Genomic DNA, 24,059 nt, shown 5'->3' with positions numbered 1-24,059 from the left:
GACGGACTCAAAAAAAAAAAAAAAAGAATCAACTCAACAAGAGAAACAACATGTCAACATCAAGATTGGGGGGAGGGCTGTGGTCATGGGGCTTGAACACAGGACCTAGGCATTGTCCCTGAGCTTTTTGTGCTCAAGGCTAGAATTCTACCACTTTGAGCCACAGCTCCACTTCCAGTTTTCTGGTGCCTAATTGGAGTTATCTAAAGGCTTTTCCTGCCCAGGCTGGCTTCCAATCATGATCATCAGATCTCAGCCTCCCAAATTGCTAGGATTACAGGTGTGAGCCACAGGCCCCCTGCTGACATAAGAATTGTATCAAATGTTCATGGAAGTCAAAAGTGGAAACAAAGCAGAGGCCTGGTGGCTCACACCTGTAATCCTAGCTACACAGGAGGCTGAGATTTAAGGATCATTGTTCAAAGCCAGCCCCAGTAGGAAAGTCCTTGAAACTCTTATCTCCAATAAACCACCAGAAATCTGAAAGTGGTGCTGTAGCTCAAGTGGTAGAGTACTCACCTTGAGCTAAAGAGCTGAGCGACAGTGCTCAGGCCCAGAGTTCAAGCCCCATAATCGACCAAAAAAAAAAAAACAAAAAAAAACAAACGGAAAACAACTCAAACACCTACTAACTACTGAATAGACAACCAAAATGTAGTATATCCATACCATAGAATATTCAGCAATAAAAAGAAGTAACATTTTGATACAGGCTACAACATGATAAACTCAAGAATATGTCCAGTGAAAGAAGACAAAGACTACATATTCCACTGATATGAATCAGAATCTGTGAAAAGACAAATGTATGTGTTAGTGGCAGTTTAAATAATTTTGTTCAAATTCTAGAATTATGAAGAATACTGTAGCCACTAATAATATGAAAGATTTCTAGTCATTTTCCCTTTCCAAACTAAAAAAGAATGAAACTAATGTGAACTATTGTAACATGAATATATTAACACTTTTGTAGGAAAAAGCCTGGACAAATATTTCCTAAAATATTATTGGCAGTAAACTCTAAGAAGTAGAATTATATTCAAACATGTATACCATTTTGATCTATCCTTGCCAAATTAAGTATGAGGAAAGACTATGGCCTCCCAACCCCCATGATGCTTCTGTAATTTGTATCTGCCATTACTGTGATTTAAACTCAGGGCCTTTCAGCATCCCTCAGCAATCTCCCCCTCACAATGGTAACATATTACTTGAGCCATACCTCTGCTTCCAGCTTTTTCCTGGTTAACTGAATAAAAGTCTCATGGAGGGGGTTAGGTTTGGGGGGTGAGGATGGGAAGGGATGAGAGGGGGATACAAAGAGGAGGCTACAATGCTTGATAAAAAATGTACTCATTATCTTGCCCATGTAATAGTAACCCCTCTGTACAATGTTTTCACAATAAATTAAAAACAAATAAAACAACTAAATAACTAAATAAATAAATGTCTCATGGATTTGACTTCCCAAGCTGACTCTGAACCACAATTATCAGATCTCAGCCTCTTGAGTAGCTAGGATAATAGACATTAGCTACTTGCACCTGGCTTGTAGAATATCTTTTTTTTAAGATATTAATTAATTAATTAATTTATTTATTTATTTACTTACTTACTTACTTATTTACTTATTTAATTTTGGTCATGGGCCTGAAATCTGGGCCTGGGCCCTGTCCCTGAGCTCTTCAGTTCAAAGCTAGCACTTTACCATTTGAGCCACAGCGCCACTTCTGGCTTTTTTGTGCTTATGTAGTGCTAAGGAATTGAACCCAGGGCCTCATGCATGCAAGGCAAGCAATATACCATTGAGCCACCTTCCTAGGCCCTAGAATATCTTTTAAATATATTATCTTAAAAACAGAATTAAATAAATAGAATATAATCCCCAATGATTTTAGATTTAGCAGAGTATTTCTGTTATGTGACTATAAAAGTTCTACATAGCCAGGTGCCAGGGGCTCATGCCTGTAATCCTAGCAACTCAGGAGGCTGACATCTGAGGATCGAGGTTCAAAGCCAGCCAGACAGAAAAGTCCATGAGACTCTATCTGCAATACACCACCATAAAAACCGGAAGTGGTGCTGTGGCTCAAGTGGTAGAGTGCTTGCCTTGAGCTGAAGAGCTGAGAGCCAGCACCCAGGCCCAGAGTTCAAGCCCCATGACCACCACCAACAACAACAAAGGCAGAAATCTAAGGATCAAACTTTGAGGTAGCCCAGATAGTCAAAACCACCAGACTCTTATCTCCATCTAACCAGCAAAAAGTTGGAAATGGTAGTGTGGCTCAAGAGGTAGAGCACCAGTCCTGAATTAAAAAATAAAAACGTTAGGGCTGGGAAGGCGGCTCAGTGGTAGAGCGCTTGCCTTGCATGCCTGAGGCTGTGGGTTTGATTCCTCAGCACCACATAAGCAAAAAAGAAAAAAACCAGAAGTGGTGCTGTGACTCAAGTGGTAGAGCACTAGCGTTGAGATAAAGAGCTGAGGGACAATGCCTAGGCCCAGAATTCAGGCCCCACGAATGGACCAAAAAAAAAAAAAAGATGCTGGTTACTAGTGGCTCTAACCTATAATCTTAGCTGCTCATATTAAGGATCATGGTTCCAGCATCGCCCAGGCAGAAAAGTCCAACAGAACATCTCTAATTAACAAGCAAAAAGCTGGACTAGAGGAATGTCTTAAGTGGCATGGAAAAGCACCAGCCAGGATCAAGCAAGCAGAGCAAGAATGATTTTCCATTTTCAAACCCCAGTATAAGCAAAAAAAAAAAAAAAACCCAAAACCTAACATATTAATGTTTAAAATCACAATGCAATATTACTTCACACTCACTAGAAAAGCTAAAATTTTAAAATTAGGTAAAAAGTATGGGGAAGGATGTTAAGAAACTAAAACTCTCATATAATGTTGGAAGAAATACTAATACAATTTGGCAGTTTACAATTTTTAACACAACAATGCTACTTAAAAGAATCAACTCAGGGATGGGAAGGTGGCTCAGTGGTAGAGCGCTTCCCTTGCATGCCTGAGGCCCTGGGTTCAATAACTCAGCACCACATAAGCAGAAGAAAAACAAAAAGCCGGAAGTGGTGCTGTGGCTCAAGTGGTAGAGTGCTAGCCTTGAGCTGAAGAGCTGAGGGACAGCGCCCAGGCCCAGAGTTTAGGCTCCATGACCGGACTCAAAAAAAAAAAAAGAATCAACTCAACAAGAGAAACAACATGTCAACATCAAGATTGGGGGGAGGGCTGTGGTCATGGGGCTTGAACACAGGACCTAGGCATTGTCCCTGAGCTTTTTGTGCTTAAGGCTAGAATTCTACCACTTTGAACCACAGCTCCACTTCCAGTTTTCTGGTGCCTAATTGGAGTTATCTCATGGCTTTTCCTGCCCAGGCTGGCTTCCAATCATGATCATCAGATCTCAGCCTCCCAAATTGCTAGGATTACAGGTGTGAGCCACAGGCCTCCTGCTGACATAAGAATTGTATCAAATGTTCATAGAAGTCAAAAGAGGAAACAAAGCAGAGGCCTGGTGGCTCACACCTGTAATCCTAGCTACACAGGAGGCTGAGATTTAAGGATCACTGTTCAAAGCCAGCCCCAGTAGGAAAGTCCTTGAAACTCTTATCTCCAATAAACCACCAGAAATCTGAAAGTGGTGCTGTAGCTCAAGTGGTAGAGTACTCACCTTGAGCTAAAGAGCTGAGCGACAGTGCTCAGGCCCAGAGTTCAAGCCCCATAATCGACCAAAAAAAAAATTAAAAAACAAAAGGAAAACAACTCAAACACCTACTAACTACTGAATAGATAACCAAAATATAGTATATCCATACCATAGAATATTCAGCAATAAAAAGAAGTAACATTTTGATACAGGCTACAACATGATAAACTCAAGAATATGTCCAGTGAAAGAAGACAAAGACTACATATTCCACTGATATGAATCAGAATCTGTGAAAAGACAAATGTATGTGTTAGTGGCAGTTTAAATAATTTTGTTCAAATTCTAGAATTATGAAGAATACTGTAGCCACTAATAATATGAAAGATTTCTAGTCATTTTCCCTTTCCAAACTAAAAAAGAATGAAACTAATGTGAACTATTGTAACATGAATATATTAACACTTTTGTAGGAAAAAGTCTGGACAAATATTTCCCAAAATATTATTGGCAGTAAACTCTAAGAAGTAGGATTATATTCAAACAGGTATACCATTTTGATCTATCCTTGCCAAATTAAGTATGAGGAAAGACTATGGCTTCCCAACCCCCATGATGCTTCTGTAATTTGTATCTGCCATTACTGTGATTTAAACTCAGGGCCTTTCAGCATCCCTCAGCAATCTCCCCCTCACAATGGTAACATATTACTTGAGCCATACCTCTGCTTCCAGCTTTTTGCTGGTTAACTGAAAATAAAAGTCTCATGGAGGAGGGCAGGGCTGGGGGGGGGGGCCGTGAGGATGGGAAGGGATGGGAAGGGGAAACAAAGGAGGAGGCTACAATGCTTGATAAAAAATGTACTCATTATCTTGCCCATGTAATAGTAACCCCTCTGTACAGTGTTTTCACAATAAATTAAAAACAAATAAAATAACTAAATAAATAAATGTCTCATGGATTTGACTTCCCAAGCTGACTCTGAACCACATTTATCAGATCTCAGCCTCTTGAGTAGCTAGGATAATAGACATTGGCTACTTGCACCTGGCTTGTAGAATATCTTTTTTTTTAAGATATGTATGTATGTATGTATGTAAGTATGTATTTATTTTTGGTCATGGGCCTGAAATCTGGGCCTGGGCCCTGTCCCTGAGCCCTTCAGTTCAAAGCTAGCACTTTACCATTTGAGCCACAGCGCCCCTTCTGGCTTTTTTGTGCTTATGAGTGCTAAAGAATTGAACCCAGGGCCTCATGCATGCAAGGCAAGCAATATACCGCTGAGCCACCTTCCCAGGCCCTAGAATATCTTTTAAATAAATTATTTTGAAAACAGAATTAAATAAATGGAATATAATCCCCAATGATTTTAGATTTAGCAGTGAATTTCTGTTATGTGACTATAAAAGTTCTACATAGCCAGGTGCCAGTGGCTCATGCCTGTAATCCTAGCAACTCAGGAGGCTGACATCTGAGGATCGAGGTTCAAAGCCAGCTAGGCAGAAAAGTCCATGAGACTCTATCTGCAATACACCACCATAAAAACCGGAAGTGGTGCTGTGGCTCAAGTGGTAGAGCGCTTGCCTTGAGCTGAAGAGCTGAGATCCAGCACCCAGGCCCAGAGTTCAAGCCCCATGACCAACAACAACAACAAAAAAGGCAGAAATCTGAGGATGAAAGTTTGAGGTAGCCCAGGTAGCCAAATCCACCAGACTCTTATCTCCATCTAACCAGCAAAAAGTTGGGAATGGTAGTGTGGCTCAAGAGGTAGAGCACCAGTCCTGAATTAAAAAATTAAAATGTTAGGGCTGGGAAGGTGGCTCAGTGGTAGAGCACTTGCCTTGTATGCATGAGGCCCTGGGTTTGATTCCTCAGCACCACATAAGCAATTCAGGCCCAGGACTGACAAAAAAAATATTTTCCAACAAATACACTTTCATTCATGTATTCCAACAAAATGAATTTGGTCTACTCTTCTAAACTCTGGACTAGTGCTATGAGGAATGGTGTGAACATTCTGTCCCACTAGAGGACTATATCATGCAGGTGCAGACAAGAATTGAAATGATGGCCAAACTGACCAGCATGGTGATGGCTGTCCAATGTTGCATCCTTTCTCTGACATCAGTGCGATCTGACATCAGGACAACGGATGAAGGCAGTTAATAAGTAGAAAGCTTTAATTTTAAACAATTCCCATTGCACAATGGAATGAGAAAAAAAAAAAACCTTCTTATAATCCAAGTCCTTATAATGTAGGTTACAGTAGCTAACACTACATAGAGGAATAACAAAAAATATAGAAAAAAGTTCTCCCAAGTACAAGGTATAATAGGATCTCCAAAAATACAGAGGACCTTCATCCTCTGAGTTCAGAGCACCACTGCTAACAACTTACATAGCAAAAAAGCTCAGGGGCAGTGTCCCCATTCTGAGCTCAGGCTCCAGGACCAGCATCCTCTTCCCCTCCCCCCAAAATGTTCTCTTTTACTCTTCAAGAGAATATAAGCTCAATTAGAATAGGAATTTGAGGGCTGGGAATGTAGCTTAGTGGTAGAGTGCTTGCCAAACAGGCATGAAGCCCTGGGTTCGAGTCCTCAGCACCACATAAATGGAAAAAGCTGGAAGTGGCACCGTGGCTCAAGTGGTAGAGTGCTAGCCTTTAGCAAAAAAAGCTCAGGGACAGTGCTCAGCCCTGAGTTCAAGCCCCAGGACTGACAAAAAAAAACAAACAGTTACTTGGTCTGTCTTCTCCACTACTGAATATATAACACTTTGAACAGTGCCTGGCACAGTAGATACTTAAAAAAAAAATTATTGAATGAAGATTAGAACCAACTTTAGCAGCACTTAAGTTAACATCATTATTGTAAATGATTATATCTTAGCTCACATTTTCCAGAAGACAAATAATAATGTGCCCAGGAGAAATATTAAAATATTATTCTGCCTGGTGAAACACAGCTGAATACACATGTTCATGGTACCTACTAAAAGATATGATCCATTCTTTCCTTAGGATGGAAGAATGTATGTACATTTGTCTTCCACATGGAAATGATAATTATTAATTAGAAAAGATCATTTTTTTTCTTTAAAATTACCTCAGCTTATTTTCTTTGCAGATTTGTCCTTTGTACTTATTGGTAAAATCTTTCTGGCAGGTCAGAAGTTCCAACAGGAAAAGTATATATGGTCGATGAAAGCAGTGAGGCTGTCCTAGAGATTCTGTACAGTACTGAAGTACCCTCAGGGCTTCCAGGATGCTCTTGACTTGGGCTTTCTTTAAGGAAAGAACCTTTACAACACTGGAGACAGAACTCAAGTCATAATATGCAGGAATCAGAGTTAGGGTGGGAAAAAAACCCCACCTATCCTCCACCCAAGTTCTGAAGCTTTATGAATGAGAAGAAAGTACTGCTGTTGGTATTAAACACATCATGCAAAGGAGATTATACTATCTACCACTTTTACTTAGCAGCATTAAGAATCAATTGCACACAAATTGTGTGAAGATACAACTCATTTTGAAAAACTAATTCTGAAAAGCTTTGATACATTTACTTGTCTATCAAGAAATAAAGCTTTAATTCATAAAATTAGGAAATTCCTCACTAACTTTCAGGGAGGTAGGTAGGCCCATGGACTGTCAAAAAAGATCAAAACCTGAATTTTTCCCAGGGTTAACATTTTTTTAAGTGACAGCTACCAACAGAAATGCTTCCTTAAAAAAACAAAAACAAAAAACAAGATTACTGAGATATATTCTCCATGCAGTATAATACACAAATCTTATATGAAAAACACTTCTTTACGGGAAAACTCACCACTTTTTTATCTTGAATATTATAAAACAAGTTTGGTTCTATCCTAAATATCACTTGCCCACTGTTAACCTGAACTTCAAGCCTTTGCCTAAACTGTTATCTATGATTAGCAAAGAGAAAGTACTGGGAGAAAACGACTGGCTCACCTCTCATGTGAGAGTGATTGATCTTTAATGAACTCCATGGCATCCTTCAACACTGGATATTTCTCTTTTACTGTAGGCAGTGGTCTAGCCTTCTTCCAAGGATCTGAAAGAGAGTAGCTAGAGTCACCCTCGGGTGAAGGGTGGCCACAGGTGGGTGTGGAAGGTGAGGAGGGCTCCTCAGCAGTGGGCATTTCTGCAGAGGGACGCGCACTACTTGGTGGCAGCTTTGAAGGGACCTCCCAGTCAGGACTGTTGTCTCCGGCATTGAGGGGCCTGCTTCTGTGGAAGATGCTGAGGCTTGGAAATGCTCTTCTACCACAGAGCTTGTCCTCTGGTGTCTGTCTAGTGGCTGGAGATGATCAGTTTCATTGACAGTCATCAACTTGTCAAAGGTTTCTTCTGAACTTTTGTCAATAGGCAAAAATTTTAATAATAGAAAACTTTCCTGAATACATTCTTTTGTTAAGTGCAAAAAAAAATGGTAGAGAGATAAATAAAAATTAAACTTAGTAATTACTTTCAGAGAGAAAAATAATCTATTTACACTTCATCTTCATAAATTCTACATCTACTGATAGAAAACAATCAAAATTTAATTATATGAATCACGATCATGCCAATACTTTTTTAATGTTTTATTATAGTGAACATTTAAATAAATATAAAGAATAGTAAAATGACTATTCTATATATCCACTGTCTCAATAATGATCAAATCACAACTAATCTTGTTTCCCCCCACTCCCAAGGTCTGATGATTTCCATGCAAATCCCAAGCATTACACTTTTTTACCTGTAAAAGTTTCAGCCTAGCTCTCTTCAAAAATAGGTTTTCAAAGATACTTTAAAAAATTAATAGCAATCTTTCATAATTCTTTGAGCTGCATACATGAATCTGAAGCCTCTTAAAAGAAGCAATTAGAAAGATGTTGGAACATGTTAGTAAACAATTAGTTCTTTTTGGCATTTTCTCCATTTTTGACATATCCTTGAAAACAACCTTAAGCATCATTCTTTGTCACTTTTCATATGTCAAAACAGACTCCACAAGAATTACCAAGAAGACAGGCATAAGTTCTCTCAGTTCTGAACAAAACAATAACAAAACAACTGATGGACCAGTAACCAGGGCTGGTAGTGGCATACTCACCTATGCTCTCTGGTTTCATATCTACAGCACCTGAACTGAGTTTTTCTTCAGCCTCATTCCCCAGGCACATCAGGGACTTTTGCTTCATCTCTAACTGGGGAGCAATAAGATTTGAACCACATAATTAATCTGTCCTGATAGAGCAGCAGGGCAGCACAGAAAACTACTGCAAAAACACCCAGTGTTGAAATTATAGAAGACTTCCTAACTATTTCCCTGCTGCTTAGGACGTGGGCTAAACTTGTTTTCTTCTTCCTTTGAAGCTGTCTACAAAACTACTTTTGAAGACATATCTACAAAACTATCTCCTCTACTACATGTGGAAGGAATTTATATACATGATTTTATTATTTCACAAAACTTAAAATACTGGAGCTGAAGGAGACTTTCTCTAAATCCACCAGTATAGACAAAGCAGCTGAGGTCTAGAGAAATGAAGGCCTTATTACAGTCATATATCTAGTTTGCTTCAAAAATTGTTCTAATTTTTTTGACTATATGTGGAGTTCTGAACCTTAAAATTAAGGTCTGGGTGCTGTCCCTTAGCTTTTTTATTCAAGGCTAGTGCTCTATCATTTGAGCCACAGCTCCAGTTCTGGATGTTTGGTGGTAAGTAGAAGGTAAGAGTCTCATCAACTTTTTTTTTTTTTTTTTTTTTGCTTGGACTGGTTTCAAATCATGATCCTCAGATCTCAAATTTCTGAGTGCAGGATTACAGGTATGAGCCACTGGCACCCAGCTTCTTCTTAAATTTTGAGCTCTGTTCTACCCTGATGAGGGGACAACTCTAGGTGATGTTGAGACTTCAGGCAGAGAAGGGTACCATGAGAACAGATTGAGGCAATGATCACAACATTGGCCACAATGCTGACAGCCAGGCAGAAGCCACAAGAAAGACCGAGGTCTCAAACAGAAAGCCAGTATCTTGTGTGTTGGCAGTCTATTCTAGGCTCACCAGAGCATTATCTATAGCATGCCTTGTCAATAGCCAAACGTTTTTACCTAAACTATGTGGCTGAGTTTCTTAGAAACTCTTTTCTTTCAAATCTTACCACATGGTTTCTCTGTTAGCATACTTTTTTGAATCTTGTTTTACCATTGAATTAACCACTGAATTAACTCATCCAGCTGATTCTCCTCCTACCATCCAATGATGATGCCCTTTAATTTCTCCTAAGAGATTTTGTTTACTTTAGCTTCTAACTATCCAGTATAATTTGGGCACTAACCATGGTCTAGTCAGACCAAGGCTGTGTGTTTGTAAACTCATAAAAAATAACTATTAAAAATAATTTAAAGATACCCTCTGTCTTCACATGTCTCTGACACATCAGTCACTTAGATTATCCACCACTTTCTCTAGCTAGATGTCTCAGATAACAGGTCCAAAGCTGAATTTCTTTCCTAATTCATAAATCAAAGATTGCTTTTCCTATCCTGATCAATGCTTCTCCTTCCTACCAAGTAATCCATCAAAGATTGAACTATCCTAAATTCCTCCTTCTTATTCACTACTCAAATCCTTCACAAGCCCTATTATTGTTTCATCTCAGTTGCAAAAGCTGTTCTTTTTTAGTTACTATAATTAAGTCTTTTGCTTTCAATTTCTTTTTTTTTTCTTTTCTATCAGTACTGAGCCTCTCAAAAGGTTTTGCTCAAGGCTGGCACTTTACCATTTGAGCCACACCTCTACTTAAGGCTTTTTGCTGATTAAATGGAGACAAAGGTCTCCCCAATGTGTCTGTCTAGAACTGGCTTTGAACCCCAATCCTTGGATCTCAACCACCTGAATAGCTAGGATTACAGACATGAACCACTGGTGCCCACCTGGCTTTTGCTTTCAATTTTGTTATCCTTTCTCTACCCATTTGCTTATATTTTTTTCTCAATTACTATCCATGGTTAAAGATGCATACAAATGTATAGCATGTGAGTTCAAGTCCCATACTGGCAAAAAAAAAAAAAAAAGATACACATAATATAAAGAATATCACTAATGTTTAACTACTTTCATACCTAAGAATCAAAAACAATTCTCCTGATTTCAGTGTTCAGCATTTCTATGTATTTGTATAATTATATCACTCATTTATATAAAACATGAAAATCTGGTTTGTATTAAAACATATAAGAATTATAATACTTAAGCATATTTACACTTTTCTATTTTTCTTTTATCAAATCTATGGAAAGATGACCTTGCTGATACATGTAGCCTTATTTCTTTCACTTTTTTGTTGTAATGTAATATTACTCATATCATATATTAATATACAATTACTTTTCTTTTTTTTTTTTTGTTGGTCATGGGGCTTGTACTCTAGGCCTGAGCTCTGTCCCTGAGCTCTTCAGCTCAAGGCCAGTGCTCTACCACTTGAGCTACAGGCCAATTATGGTTTTCTGGTGGTTTATTGGAGATAAAATTTTCACAGACTTTCCTGCCCAGGCTGGCTTTGAAATGCAATCCTCAGATCTCAGCCTCCTGAGTAGCTAGGATTACAGGAATGAGCCACCTGTGTCCTGCTCCAATTCTTTTTCTTTTCTCCGCCAATAGACATTTAGTTCTTTCAGGTTGCACTGTCACAACGAATGCTGCAGTTATTTTTCAAATATGTTGCAGATCTTTTACCTTACTGAAACTATCAACGGCTGCCAGTATCTAAGGCAATTCTTTCCTTCCATGTATGAGGAATTGCCCACAGTGGTATTACTTTGGGTTTATTGAAAGATATGAAAGGGGTTTAAGCCCCTTTCATGTTTACTCTGAACATTTTTAACACTCACTAAGTTATGATTTCAAGGGTTCTAAATTACTTTAAGCCTATTCATTACACTGAAATTTAGTTTTGTTTTTGTTTTTTAAATTTGTAAGTGCTGGGAATGTGGCTTAGTGGTAGAATGCTTGCCAGGCATGCACAAAGCCCTGGGTTCGATTCCTCAGCTGGAAATCATGCTGTGGATAAATTGGTAGAGTGCTAACCTTGAGCAAAAGAAGTTCAGGGACAATGCCCAGGCCCTGAGTTCAAGCCTCAGAGTATTATTTTATGATATTTTTAGGATAGTTCAATCTTTGATGGATTACTTTGTAGGAAGGAGAAGCACTGAGGCTTTCAATTTTGTTATCCATTCTCTATCCATTTGCTTATATTTTTTTCTCAATTACTATCCAGGGACGCCCCGACCCCCATCCCGCTCCCACTTACTTCAGTCTGCACCATCCTGGGGCTCGAACTCCGGCCCGCAGGCTGGGCTTTCCCTGATTTTCTTCCCTTTCCCCTGGAGGCTGGCACTGCACCGCTTGAACCACAGTTCCACTCCACCAGCTTTGTGCTGGTTAGCTGGAACTCAGGAGAACCCCCCAGAGGCCGCGGCCTGGGCTCCGATATGGGCTCCGGGGGCGATGGTAGCAGAGGCTCCTCTAAGGGAGGAAAACGAGCCTAGTGGGCACCTGGCCGCCCAGCCACAGCCGCCATATGCAAATTACAGCCTGTCAATCATGCCACTCCACCTATCAGAGGCCCCCAGGAGTTTAGCCAATCAGAGGCGCCCGGGCACGACCCCGCCCTCAGGAGGCCCTGCTCCCGGCACGGGCCCCTTCGTTTGCCTCAGCAGCCGGCAGGAGGCAATGCCGATTCAGGGTTTTGCCTAGGGTATCCCCCAGTCTGACCCTGTGTCCGGCGCTTGACTTGGGCAGCCGCCCCCACCAGGGTGCTCGGGATCTGGCAGGGCGGAGGCGGGGGGCGCAGGGAGGAGGCACGCGCCTTCTTGTGCTGTCTGTGCATGTGCACGTGCACGACCCGTCTCAGGGGATGTGAACCCCAAATCCAGCCCTTGCCTGGCCACCTGTGCGGTCTCTGGGGCACTGCCTCACTGGCCGGGTTCCTCCCAGAGTGCTCCAGACACCAACCCACTGAGGTAAACCTGCCACGGGAGGGAGGGGCCCGACCCTTCACCCCTACCGCCGCCAGGGCCCATGGAGCCAAGGTGAGCACCCGGCGTCGGGCCTGCGGGGGGCGGGGCTGGGCTGTGGGGATTCTGTGCTCGCCATCGATCTCTGCCGGTTTTGGGGGTCGAGGAGACCCCGGGGGGCTCGTCGTGGTTCTCTGAGGGTTTGGGGGGCGGGGGCCGGGGCTGGGCCGTGGGGATCCCTCCCTCCTCCTGGGTCCGGCTTGGAGCTCACATGGCAGGTGAAGCCCGCCAGGATGCGTGTGCGCCGGGAGGGGGCGGGACAGTGCGTGAGGGGGATGGCAGTGGGGGCGCGCCCGTGTACAGGGGCGTGGGTCCGCCCGAGCCAACATGCGCCCTGCGAGCGGAACCCGGGGTTCTGGCCAGGGTACTGGCAGAGCCATCGGCAGGAGCCGGGGTGGGAGGAGGCTGAGGAGGAAGGAGAGGAGGAGGAGGAGGCCCCACAGCCGCGGCCAGCGCAGCCATGGCCCAGGCACCCCTGACCTGTCAGCCCCAATAGCCCAGGGTTTCGGCCACACTGGACGGCACGTTCCCAGTGTGAGTGACTGCCGGTGCACGCGACCCCTCCCTCCGCCCCCCTCGGGTCGCCCGTCCTGGCACTGCCGGGCACTGCCAAGACCTCCCTGGAACTATTTATAGTGCGGAGCGGCTGTTCCTGCGACCCCCCCCCCCACCGGGGTGCGTGGGGGCGGTTTCCAGACCCCCCTTACACACACACATACACACACACAACACATACACACACACACTCGGGGTTCGGGACTCCCTCTCCCCTGCCACCCACTCCGGATTTCTCCCAGAGCGTGCTCCCTTCCCCTCACCGCCCCCCTGTGCCCTGACCTCCCTTCTCTCTCCCCCCTCTCTCTTTTTCTCTCTTTTCTTCCCCCTCCCCCAGGAAGGGAGGGCCGCAGGCTCAACCATGCTCCTCCTCCGCTGGGGGACACAGCTGGTGCCCCTCTGCTCAGCCCTGAGCCTCCCCTGCTGAACCTCCTCGTGGAAGAGGAGGGCCAGGAAGAAGAGCCTGGCATGGAGCCCCACCAAGCGGGCCGCGGGAGTGGAGGACAAGGGCCACCAACCGACTGGCCCCCAGCCTGCCCTCTGGCCTGCCACCCATGCTGGGGCCATCCCACCTCGCCCCGCACCAGATTTCCACAGGAGCTCCCCGGCTCCCTCCCAGGTGGATATGACAGCCAGCACCAGAGGCAGGAGCCACCACCATGCTGTCTGCTGCCCTGACCAGCTACAGGTTCAGCTCTTACCCACCCAGGTGAGCCCTGCTCAGGCGGTAACACCTCCCCTCCCCCGCCACCCCACCACCCTGCTCCTCACCAGGGGCAGGGGGTTCCAGACACCCTGTCACCTCCCTCCCTGGACCACACACACACAAAAGGAGTCTCTACCATTCATTCCCTTCAAATGGATTTTTATTCATTTATTTTTGGGTTGCTCCCCCCCAAAAGGATCTGAAAAATAATGTTTTTTTGGGGGGGGGAAAGAGTTCTTACAAAGAAGGAGGCCTCTTTCCCTTCCATCATCAAACATTTTTTGGGGGGGGGGGTCCTGGGAGCGGCCAGGTGGGAGAGTGGGTGGGTGTCGGGGTGAATGATGATTTTCTAGTTAAATGCCATTTTCTTCGCCTGGAGCTCCAGCTATCTAGATTCCATCCCCCCCACTTCTCCCCTTGTGCCTAATGTCTCCACCCCCACCCCCACACCCCTATCTCCTGGCTCCATCTTTCCACCCCATCCTAATGATCTTCTCCCCCCTTACATTAAAAATCAGGAGGGAGGATTACAGTGAGGCTCTCTGGGGCCATCCCAAGGGTGGACCACTGGTCCCATGCTGCCTCCTGTCCCCAGAGGCCAGGTCACCCAGGGGCCCAGGCTGGCTGGATAGGCAGGATTGCCAGCCCCCCTGGGGGGGGGCGGCGCTGAGGAAGACCTTAAAAACCTGAGCTCTGCAAGGAGAGACTGTGTCTGTAATCCGCTTTTTCATTTGGATGGGGGGGGGGGGAAGGTTTCTTTATGTTTTTCAATTATCCTTCATGCCTGTGCTCTCTCTGAGCTGTAAATGTCTCCTGTGTCTACACATCTATTTATACCCACACATTCCTCCCCCCTTCCCCTGTCCCTCCTTTTTTTGGGGGCAAACTGCTGGACCCCAATGGGGGTGGGGGTTCCGACCAGCCAAGGCCTCTGGGGGAGTGGCCACAGGTGGGCCATTGCAGCTTGGGGGGGACCCCCAAGGCAAGGGGTCAGGGTGAGGGGGGAGCCTTTGTTCTCCTCTCCTCCTGGCTGCATGAATTGCCAGTTGGGTTGGCTTTTTGTCTCCTCCTGCCCCATCCCCCCTGACATGCATGACAGGGTTGCTGGTTGGAGCAAGAGCAGCTTTAATAGCTACGAGGACCACACGTGGTATGCAATTAAGACAAGAAATTAATAGAAACCAAGACTTCCCAGGAAGGGTCCATGGTGCTGTGAAGCGAGGAGGCCCAGCCTCCCTGGGGGCCGTGTTTCTGGGGTGTCAGGCTGGGGTCCCCGCATGGGGACGGCGGCCCATGGGCTCCGGCCTGCCTCCTCTTCTCACTCATTGGCCCTGGCTCTAGGAAGCCTGTCTTGTCTGCAAAGTCTGCCTCTGCTACTGGGTGACTTTTTCTTAGGGGTTATGCAGCAGGCAGAGGAGTAAGTGAGGATTAATGGCAGGATAGGGAAGGGAGGAGAAAAATCCCTCTCAAAAAATCACCCCCTCTGCACACCAGTTGCTTTTTTTGGCTGTTATGGGGCTTCAACTCTGGGCCTGGGTGCTGTCCCTGAGCCCTTGAGCTCAAGGTGAGCGCTCTACCACTTGAACCACAGCACCACTACCTCCAACCTTTTCCCAGTAATTTATTGGAGACAAGAGACTCACAGACTTTCCCACCCGGCTTGGTTTTGAACCTCAATCCTCATATCTCAGTTCCTGGAGTAGCTTGGATGACAGAAGTGAGCCGCTGGCGCCTGGCTTCTTTCTCTTCCTTCTTTTTAGTCTGGTTGAGAAGAGCACCTCATACTGGAGGAGCAGGGAACTGTAGGGCCTTGCTTCTAGAAAGATGGCGGCAGATTCTTCAAGGTCCTCTTGGCTTTTGGCCTCATGGCCCCTGTGGGTAGGGCCTGGTGCAGGGGAGGCTGGGTGGGGAACAGCACCAGAGGCTGAAATCAGCAGATGGAGGAAGTGATCTTTGGCAGGGAGAAGCGGGCTGAGTGGATCTGGCTCTCAGCATGTTTTTTACATCGTAAGACATCTTTCCAGATCCTTCTCATCTCTGCTGGATTTGAGGATGGGGCATGAGAGGACAGGGAAGATGTTGATGGCATTTTATGTTTTGCTGTTCAAGAATCAACTGACGATGACATCTGTGCTCGCCTCTGTGGGCTGAAGTCCCTTCAGTTGTCTGAGGCAAGGTGTGAGGAAGGGGCAGGGAGAACTGGCCATGTGGCTCTGTGTGGTTGGGCATGGTGGTTCTAAGCTAGTGTGCTTCTCTTTCCTTTTTCCATTTTTAACTTGAACTTGGTCCCTGACTCTATTGGCTGGCACTCTATCAATGGAGCCACACCTCCTCCCCCCCCCATGCTTCCCTTCTCAGTTCCTCTTTTGAACTACAAAGATGGAGGTTGACCCAATGGGGTGGGGTGTGGATGGTCTTGGCCAGGCACGGCTCTTCTGTTTTGTTTTTCAGCCTCATCCTCCAAGCTTCTCTGACAATTCTAGAAAGTTCTTCCTCACAGTTGACTCCCATTTCCCCTTCTCTGCCACTGGGTATGCACAGCCCCATCCTCATAGAGTCCCTCCACCCCCGTCCCCCACCCTCTCTGTAAATAAATAGAGATCAAAAGGGGAGTTATGGGTCTAATGAATTGTTCACATTTTATTAGAGTGGATCGCCTCTTTCAACCACAGGGGATTCTCCAGAGACAGGAGATTAGTGCTGGGATTGATGGCCTCTTCCAGAAGGCCAGGGCTGGGCCAGCAGCAGGCAGACTGGAGAGGGGTGGGCTTCAGGGCCTGCCCAGGCCCTGGCCTTGGCACAAAACCCATTGGGTGCCTCAGCCCCGGGGGGCAGGGATGGGAGAGTGGTGGTGTGAGCTGGAAGGGCGCGCTAGTGGTTGGATGTCCATGCTCCTCCCAGGTTAGTGGCCTTGTGGCCTTTCTCCAGACCTTCTCGAAGCCACTGGCACCTGGTCAGGATTCCGGGTGTACTTGGTGTCCTAAAATTCTCTTCACACACCCGGCTGGAGAAGGGGAAGCGTGTGAACTTCTCCAGGGCGGGGAGAGAGATTTCAATTCAGCACTTGTATTTAACGTTGTTGAGTGACTAGTAGTACCTAATGAAATACACACATGTGCACTGAGTGAATGAATGAATGAGTTAATGAAGCTGGGGGCAGGGCTTGTCTGGTCTGGTGGATTAGAGGAAACCAGGAACATATAGCTCTGACCTGCTAGAAAGATGTCCACTGCCGGCTTCTCATTTAAGAGATGGGGAAACTGAGGCCCAGGGTCTCCAGGTTGATTTGCCTCAGGGCTGGTGGCTCCTCAGTACCCATGTCCGGTGCCCCCTGCACCACTGACCTGAAGGAAACATGGAGGAGCTGTGGGTGGATTTCAGGTGGCCCCATGTGCAGAGGCTCTGGGAAGCCCAGGCACAGCACAAATTCTGGTCTGGGTGTGGCCTGGTGTTCTGCGGCTCTGAGAAGTGCCCAGGTTGTGCCAGAGTTGCTGTACTGGAATCACAGGGCCAAACCACCGCCATATCCACCCCCCTGGGCACAGCAGTCTGGCATAGACTGGAATATTGGGATCTTCAGAGCCTCAGCCTTGTGCTTGCACACATCAGCTGTCAGCCTGTAGATTGAAGTTCTCCCATGTCCATGCTGTGTTCATTCGTTGGCCTTCTACTTCTGTTTCTATCTTCTGTGTTCTCTGGTTCTTTCTCTTAACGGGTGATTTGCTTTCTTATTTTTTCTTTGGGTCCCCCTCCCCTTAGTAATTGATCTTATCTGATATCTTGGTGTCTCTTCTCTTTCACATTGTCTTCTTTTATTTATTTAGATTTTTTTTTTTTTTTGGTGCCAGTTGTGGGGCTTGAGCGCTGCCCTTGAGTTTTTTAAATTTTTAATTAATTAATTAATTTTGGTTTTGCTCAAAGCTGGTGGCTCTGCCTCTTGAGTCACACATCCAACTCTGGCTTTTTGGTCTCACAGACCTTCCTGGCCTGGGCTGGCTTTGAATATTGACCCTTAGATCTCAGCCTCCTGAGTGGCTGGGATTGCAGGTGTGAGCCACTGGTGCCCAGCTCCTGTCTTTTCTAACTGAGTGTGTGTGTGTGTGTGTGTGTGTGTGTGTGTGTGTGTGCGATTTCTCTATTCAGCTATTCAATAAATACCTGCTACAGACAGATCTGCCAATCACGGGGTGACCACTGGGGCTGGACTCTGTTCTCTGCCTTCTAGCGCTGTAGGAACAGAGTGCTTGGAGACCATCTCAGGGCCGGGTGAGGTATCTCGGGAAGAGGGTGTGGGGAGAGAGGGATAGTCCATATTTGTTGGGAGCCGACAGTAAAGCTCCAAGGTCATCTTGACCCTTGTGCTCACTTGAAGGCACGTACAAGGGACTGGCTTTCATGAAAAACACCAGGTGTCCGGGTTTGCCTTGCTATGTCTGTAGAATTTGCTTTACTTTCTATCAGTTGACCTTGTCTTGGTTCTTTCTGCACCCTTGTTTTTATTAAAGACTTTTCTTGCTTTTCTGCACTATGGTGACCTTAGGTTACCTCTTGACTTCTATTAGTATAAATAAGGAGAGTTAAAAATAAACGGGGCTGCAGTCTTGAGCTGCAGACCTCCCGACCCCATCCTTTGTCTTATGTCTTTATTTTTCCGTCCTCGCCCCCTAAATCAGGAGTCCCTTTCATTGCCGGCTGGTTCCAGCAAGTGGCGCCCGAACAGGGACCCTGAAAACCTGGGATCAAGGCAGAGGACCCCGCTAAGGTAAGAGGACATGTCCAGAAAAAGAGCTGGTGATAGTATAGTCGGGAGTAAGAAATTATGGGGCAAGGAAACAGCCGTACATTATATGTGCAGGCTCTTAAGGGCATGCTTCAAGCTCGAGGAGTGAAAGTTGGACAGAGTCAATTAGAGAGTTTCTTTCGCTTTATCGAGGAAGTATGCCCCTGGTTCCCGGAGGAAGGAACGATTAGTTTAGAAATTTGGCAAAAAATAGGAAAAATGATTCAGGAGCATTATGATGCAAGTGGCCCTCAAAAAACCCCAGTGGATGCTTTTACACTTTGGAATTTAATTCGAGACTGTCTGGACCCCAGACATGAACAAATAAAATTTAATCAGTTGATTGGGAAAGTTGAACAGGGTAACGAGTCTCGCCCTGCTCTGGGAGCACCTACTGCTGCCCAAAAGAAATCAAATAAATTGATAAAAGTTGAATCCATTGAGTCAGAAAATGAGAAAAAGTCAGATGGCTCGGATGCTGAGGAAAAATCAGATGACTCAGATGCTGAGGAAAAAATATATGATGAGCCTACTGAGGATAAAACAGTCCATTTTGAGGAAATGTTAAATTCAGTTATAAAAAAAATTGTCACAGATTGAAGCAATGCAACGACCCCCTTTAAGGGTGAATGTTTGTGAGCCCTCTTTAACATCTCTAGGGGACTCAGATTTCTTTCCCCCACCCCCTCCGCCTGTTATTCCCCAGGCGCAGTCTACTCGGCCTGTGCAGCCTAGTCGGCCCAGGCCTTTGAAGTTATCTAGTCCTCCTAATGATGAATTCCCTCTTGGGACAGGGGCTATTTGCCCTCCCAGGCGTAGTGCCTTGCAGCTCTCATTAGCACAGGCTGCTCAAAGAGGGGAGGATATTTCTGGTTTTCATTTATTTCCTGTAATGGAGGACCAAAACCAACAAAGAACTCACCAATCTATTCAATTTAAACAAATAACAGACTTGAAAAATGCTTGCGCTCAATATGGACCTACAGCAGGTAATTTTGGAAACATTGTCTACTGATGCTTTATGCCCTAATGATTGGAAACAATTAGCTAGAGCTTGTCTTAGTGGAGGAGATTACTTGTTGTGGAAGTCTGAATTTGTGGCACAATGTCAGGCCACAGCAGAGGTTAATAGGGCTAATAATATACCTACTACTTTTGCAGAGCTTGCTGGGGAAGGTGCTTATAATGACATCCATACCCAGTTAAATTACCCTGTGGGCGCATATGCTCAGATTAATGCCGCTGCTAAGCGTGCCTGGAAGAAACTTCCTAACTCTAATAAGACTGAGGATCTTTCTAAAATTAGACAAAGACCAGATGAACCTTATCAAGACTTTGTCTCTTGGTTACTAGAGGCAACAGGCCGTCTCATCCAAGATGGGGATGCCAGTATGGTTCTTGTACGAAAATGCTAATGCAGCTTGCCAAGCAGTCATTAGACCATTTAGAAAAAAAGGAGGAATAACTGATTATATTTGGCTCTGTGCTGACATTGGCCCATCCTATATGCAGGGCCTCACACTGGCTGCTGCACTTCAGGGACAAACCATAACTGAATTCCTCCGCACTCCCCGGGGAGGCAAAAATGGAGGACGACGTCCCTGAGTTGCTGGACCTCCTGGCAGCTGTTTTTCTTGCGGCCAAATGGGCCATCTAATAACTCAATGTCCTAATCAGAAAAAGGGAGCTAAACTAAGGAGATGCCCCCGATGTAATAAGGGAAGACATTGGGGCAGAGATTGTAAATCTACCTTTGATAGTGCAGGCCGCCCGATTCCGGAAAACTGGCAGAGGGGCCAGCCCCTGGCTCCTCAACAAAAAACCGGGGCATCCCCCTCCTTTTCACAGCTTCAAGCCTACCAGCTGGCAACCAACAGCAACAACAACAAACGGTTTCCAGTCTCCTCAGAGCAACCCCAGGAAGTGCAGGATTGGACCTCTGTTCCTCCACCTACACAGTATTGACTCCTGAAATGGGAGTTCAAGCTCTGTCAATGGGCATAGTTGGCCCCCTTCCAAAAGGATCTGTTGGTCTGTTATTAGGCCGCAGTAGCTCGGCATTGAGAGGCCTACATATTACCCCAGGAGTGATAGATCAAGACTATACTGGAGAAATAAAAATTATGGCCTCAGCGCCTACTGGAGTTATATCTATTTCTGCTGGGCAAAGAATCGCTCAGCTGGTCCTAGTTCCTTTAATCTCTGTTGGAAATTCTGTTACTTCTGCCCCAAGAGGCACAAAAAATTTTGGAGCCTCAGATGTATTTTGGATTCAAAATATAAAACAAGGATGGCCTGAACTTATAATTTATATTCAAGAAAAGCCTTTTCGAGGCGTGCTGTATACTGGAGCAGATGTATCTGTAATAGCTAAAAAATATTGGCCTTCTCACTGGCCCCTTACTGCCTCCCTCACATCCTTACAAGGAATTGGCCATGCTACAGATCCACAGCAAAGCAGTGCTATTCTCAATTGGAAAGATGATGAGGGACATTCTGGAACTTTTCAGCCTTATGTGCTGGATCATTTGCCCATTAATTTGTGTCAAGAGATATTATGGAAAAATGGGAGTTTATTTGTTTAGTCCAAATGATGTAGTCACTCGACAACTCTTCGATCAAGGACTGCTACCCTCAGGGGGACTGGGGATTGGTCAACAAGGCATTAGAGAGCCCATTCGGCCACAGCCCCTACCAAATAGACAAGGTTTAGGATATTTTTAGCGGGGGCTGCTGCTCATCCTGCCCCTCACGCCGATCCTATTACATGGTTATCAAAAACTCCGGTGTGGGTGGATCAGTAGCCCCTATCAAATGAAAAGATTATTGTTGCCCAGCAGCTGGTGCAGGAACAGCTGGAATTGGGCCATATAGCTCCCTCTGCTTCCCCATGGAATTCACCTATTTTTGTTATCAAAAAGAAATCTGGAAAGTGGAAACTTCTTCAAGATCTCCGGTGAGTAAATGCTACTATGGAACCTATGGGACCTTTACAACAAGGTTTGCCCTCCCCAATGGCCATTCCGCAAAATACATACAAAATAATAATTGATTTAAAAGACTGTTTTTATACCATACGCCTTGCCCCTCAAGATTGCAAACATTTTGCATTTAGTGTCCCTTCTACTAATTTTAAAGAACCCATGAAAAGATACCATTGGCTAGTATTGCCTCAAGGCATGGCAAATAGCCCCACCTTGTGTCAAAGTTTTGTAGCACGGGCTCTTTCTTTTACTCGCCAAAAATTTCCTTCCGTTTATATTATTCATTATATGGATGATATATTGCTAGCTCATTTAAACCCTACAGTACTATGACAAGCTTTTGGACAATTAAAGCTAGACCTTACCTCTTTTGGATTAATTGTAGCCAATGATAAAGTGCAAGAGCATCCTCCGTTCACTTATCTTGGTTATATTTTGGGTCCTTATTATTTTACTAGTCAAAAATTACAGGTTAAAACTTCTCATTTGCGTACTTTACATGATTTTCAGAAATTTCTGGGAGATATTAATTGGCTTCGCCCTTATCTTAAATGATCTACAGCTGAATTAAAACCTTTATTTGATTTGTTAAAAGGAGACCCTAACCCTGCATCCCTCAGAGAATTAACAATTGAAGCGGCTGAAGCTTTAAAAATAGTAAATTCTGATATTTCTTCCCAACATGTAAATTATATTGATTATTCAGCTCCTTGGGAAGCTTATATTTTAACTACACCTCATTCTCCCACAGCGGTCCTCTGGCAGAAGGGACCCCTTTTATGGCTTTCTTTATCAGCTACTCCCTCAAAAGTATTAACTCCTTATTATGAATTGGTGGCTCCTTTAGTTCACATGGGCCGTGTGGAATCTTGTAAATATCTTGGACGAGATCCACATGTTATTTATATTCCCTATACATTGCAACAGCAGGAATGGCTTTATTTTCATTGTGATTCCTGGGCTGTTGCTTGGGCTAATTTTATGGGCACAATTTCAATCATTATCCCTCTAATAAATTGCTTCAATTTGCCTCTTCTTACACTTTCATATTTCCTCGGGGGGTATCTTTATCATCTCTTGCTATGGCTGCCTTAGTGTTTACAGATGGATCTTCTAATGGAATGGTCACTCTTACTATTGATGGAAATACAACATCCTGGGTTACTGGCCTTTCCTCAGCCCAGGAAGTTGAGCTTCAAGCAGTTTTACAGGCCCTTACACTTCTGTCTACTATTGCTTTTAATTTATATTCAGATAGTCATCATGTTATTCGAGCCCTTCAGGTTATTGAAACTGTCCCCTTTCTTGGAACAGCAAATTCCAGTATTCAAACTCTTTTTTTGCCAAATACAGTTTCTTCTTCACTCTCGCACTTGTCCATGTTATTTTGGATTTATACGTGCCCATACTAAGCTTCCTGGTCCATTAAGTGAGGGCAATGCTATTACGGACAAGGCTACTCAAGTTTTTCTTACTCAAATTGATTTGGCAAAGCATTCACATGCCATCCATCATCAAAACAGTCGTGCTTTACGCGACAATTCCAAATCACTCGTGAGGCAGCTCGTCAAATTGTAAAAAGACCTGCCCTAGTTGTACTACTTTCTTACCAGTGCCCTTCATTGGAATTAACCCTCGAGGTTTAGTTGCCAATCAGATCTGGCAAATGGACATTACTCATATTCCATCCTTTGGACGGCTTCGCTTTGTTCATGTTACTATAGATACTTATTCTAATTTTATTATGGCTACTCCCCTTGCTGGGGAGACTAGCAAGCATTGTATTTCCCATTCTCTGCATTGTTTCGCCACTATGGGACTTCGTAAATATATTTAAACTGACAACGGTCCAGGATATGTTGGACAAGCTTTTCAAAATTTTTGTAAATCTTATCAGATTATTCACACTACAGATATTCCCTATAATCCTCAAGGTCAAGGAATTGTTGAACGAGCTAATGGTTTGCTTAAACATCAAAATTTTAAATTAAAAGGTGGGGAATTATACCCCATCTTTCCTATTAATATTCTTTCTCATGCTTTGTTTGTACTAAATTTTTTAAACTTAGATTGTAATGGGCTCTCTGCAGCACAGCGTTTTTGGGAAAAAAGAGAGCAAAGAGCTTTTGCTCAAGTAAAGTGGAAGGATCCTTTAACAGGTGCTTGGCATGGGCCTGATCCGGTTTTAACATGGGGTCGAGGACATGTTTGTGTTTTTTCACAGGAAGAAAATGACGTCCACTGGTTGCCTGAACGCTGTGTTAGGATTGTGGAGACTCA

At 44.5% G+C, this 24,059-nt stretch overlaps 2 pseudogenes; one reads left to right on the top strand and one right to left on the bottom strand.

Moving 5' to 3' along the window:
• Positions 1–5,803, bottom strand: part of LOC122100139 — a 76,185-nt pseudogene extending 70,382 nt beyond the window's left edge.
• Positions 5,804–19,399: 13,596 nt separating this feature from the next.
• On the top strand, positions 19,400–20,400 carry LOC122100138 (annotated as a pseudogene).
• Positions 20,401–24,059: the final 3,659 nt, after the last annotated feature.

The sequence above is a fragment of the Dipodomys spectabilis genome, unplaced genomic scaffold, assembly GCF_019054845.1.
Source record: "Dipodomys spectabilis isolate Male_0828 unplaced genomic scaffold, ASM1905484v1 ptg000566l, whole genome shotgun sequence".
Lineage (NCBI taxonomy): Eukaryota > Metazoa > Chordata > Mammalia > Rodentia > Heteromyidae > Dipodomys > Dipodomys spectabilis.
The sequence above is the reverse complement of the archived record's forward strand: the minus strand, read 5'-3'. Positions and strand labels throughout refer to the sequence as shown.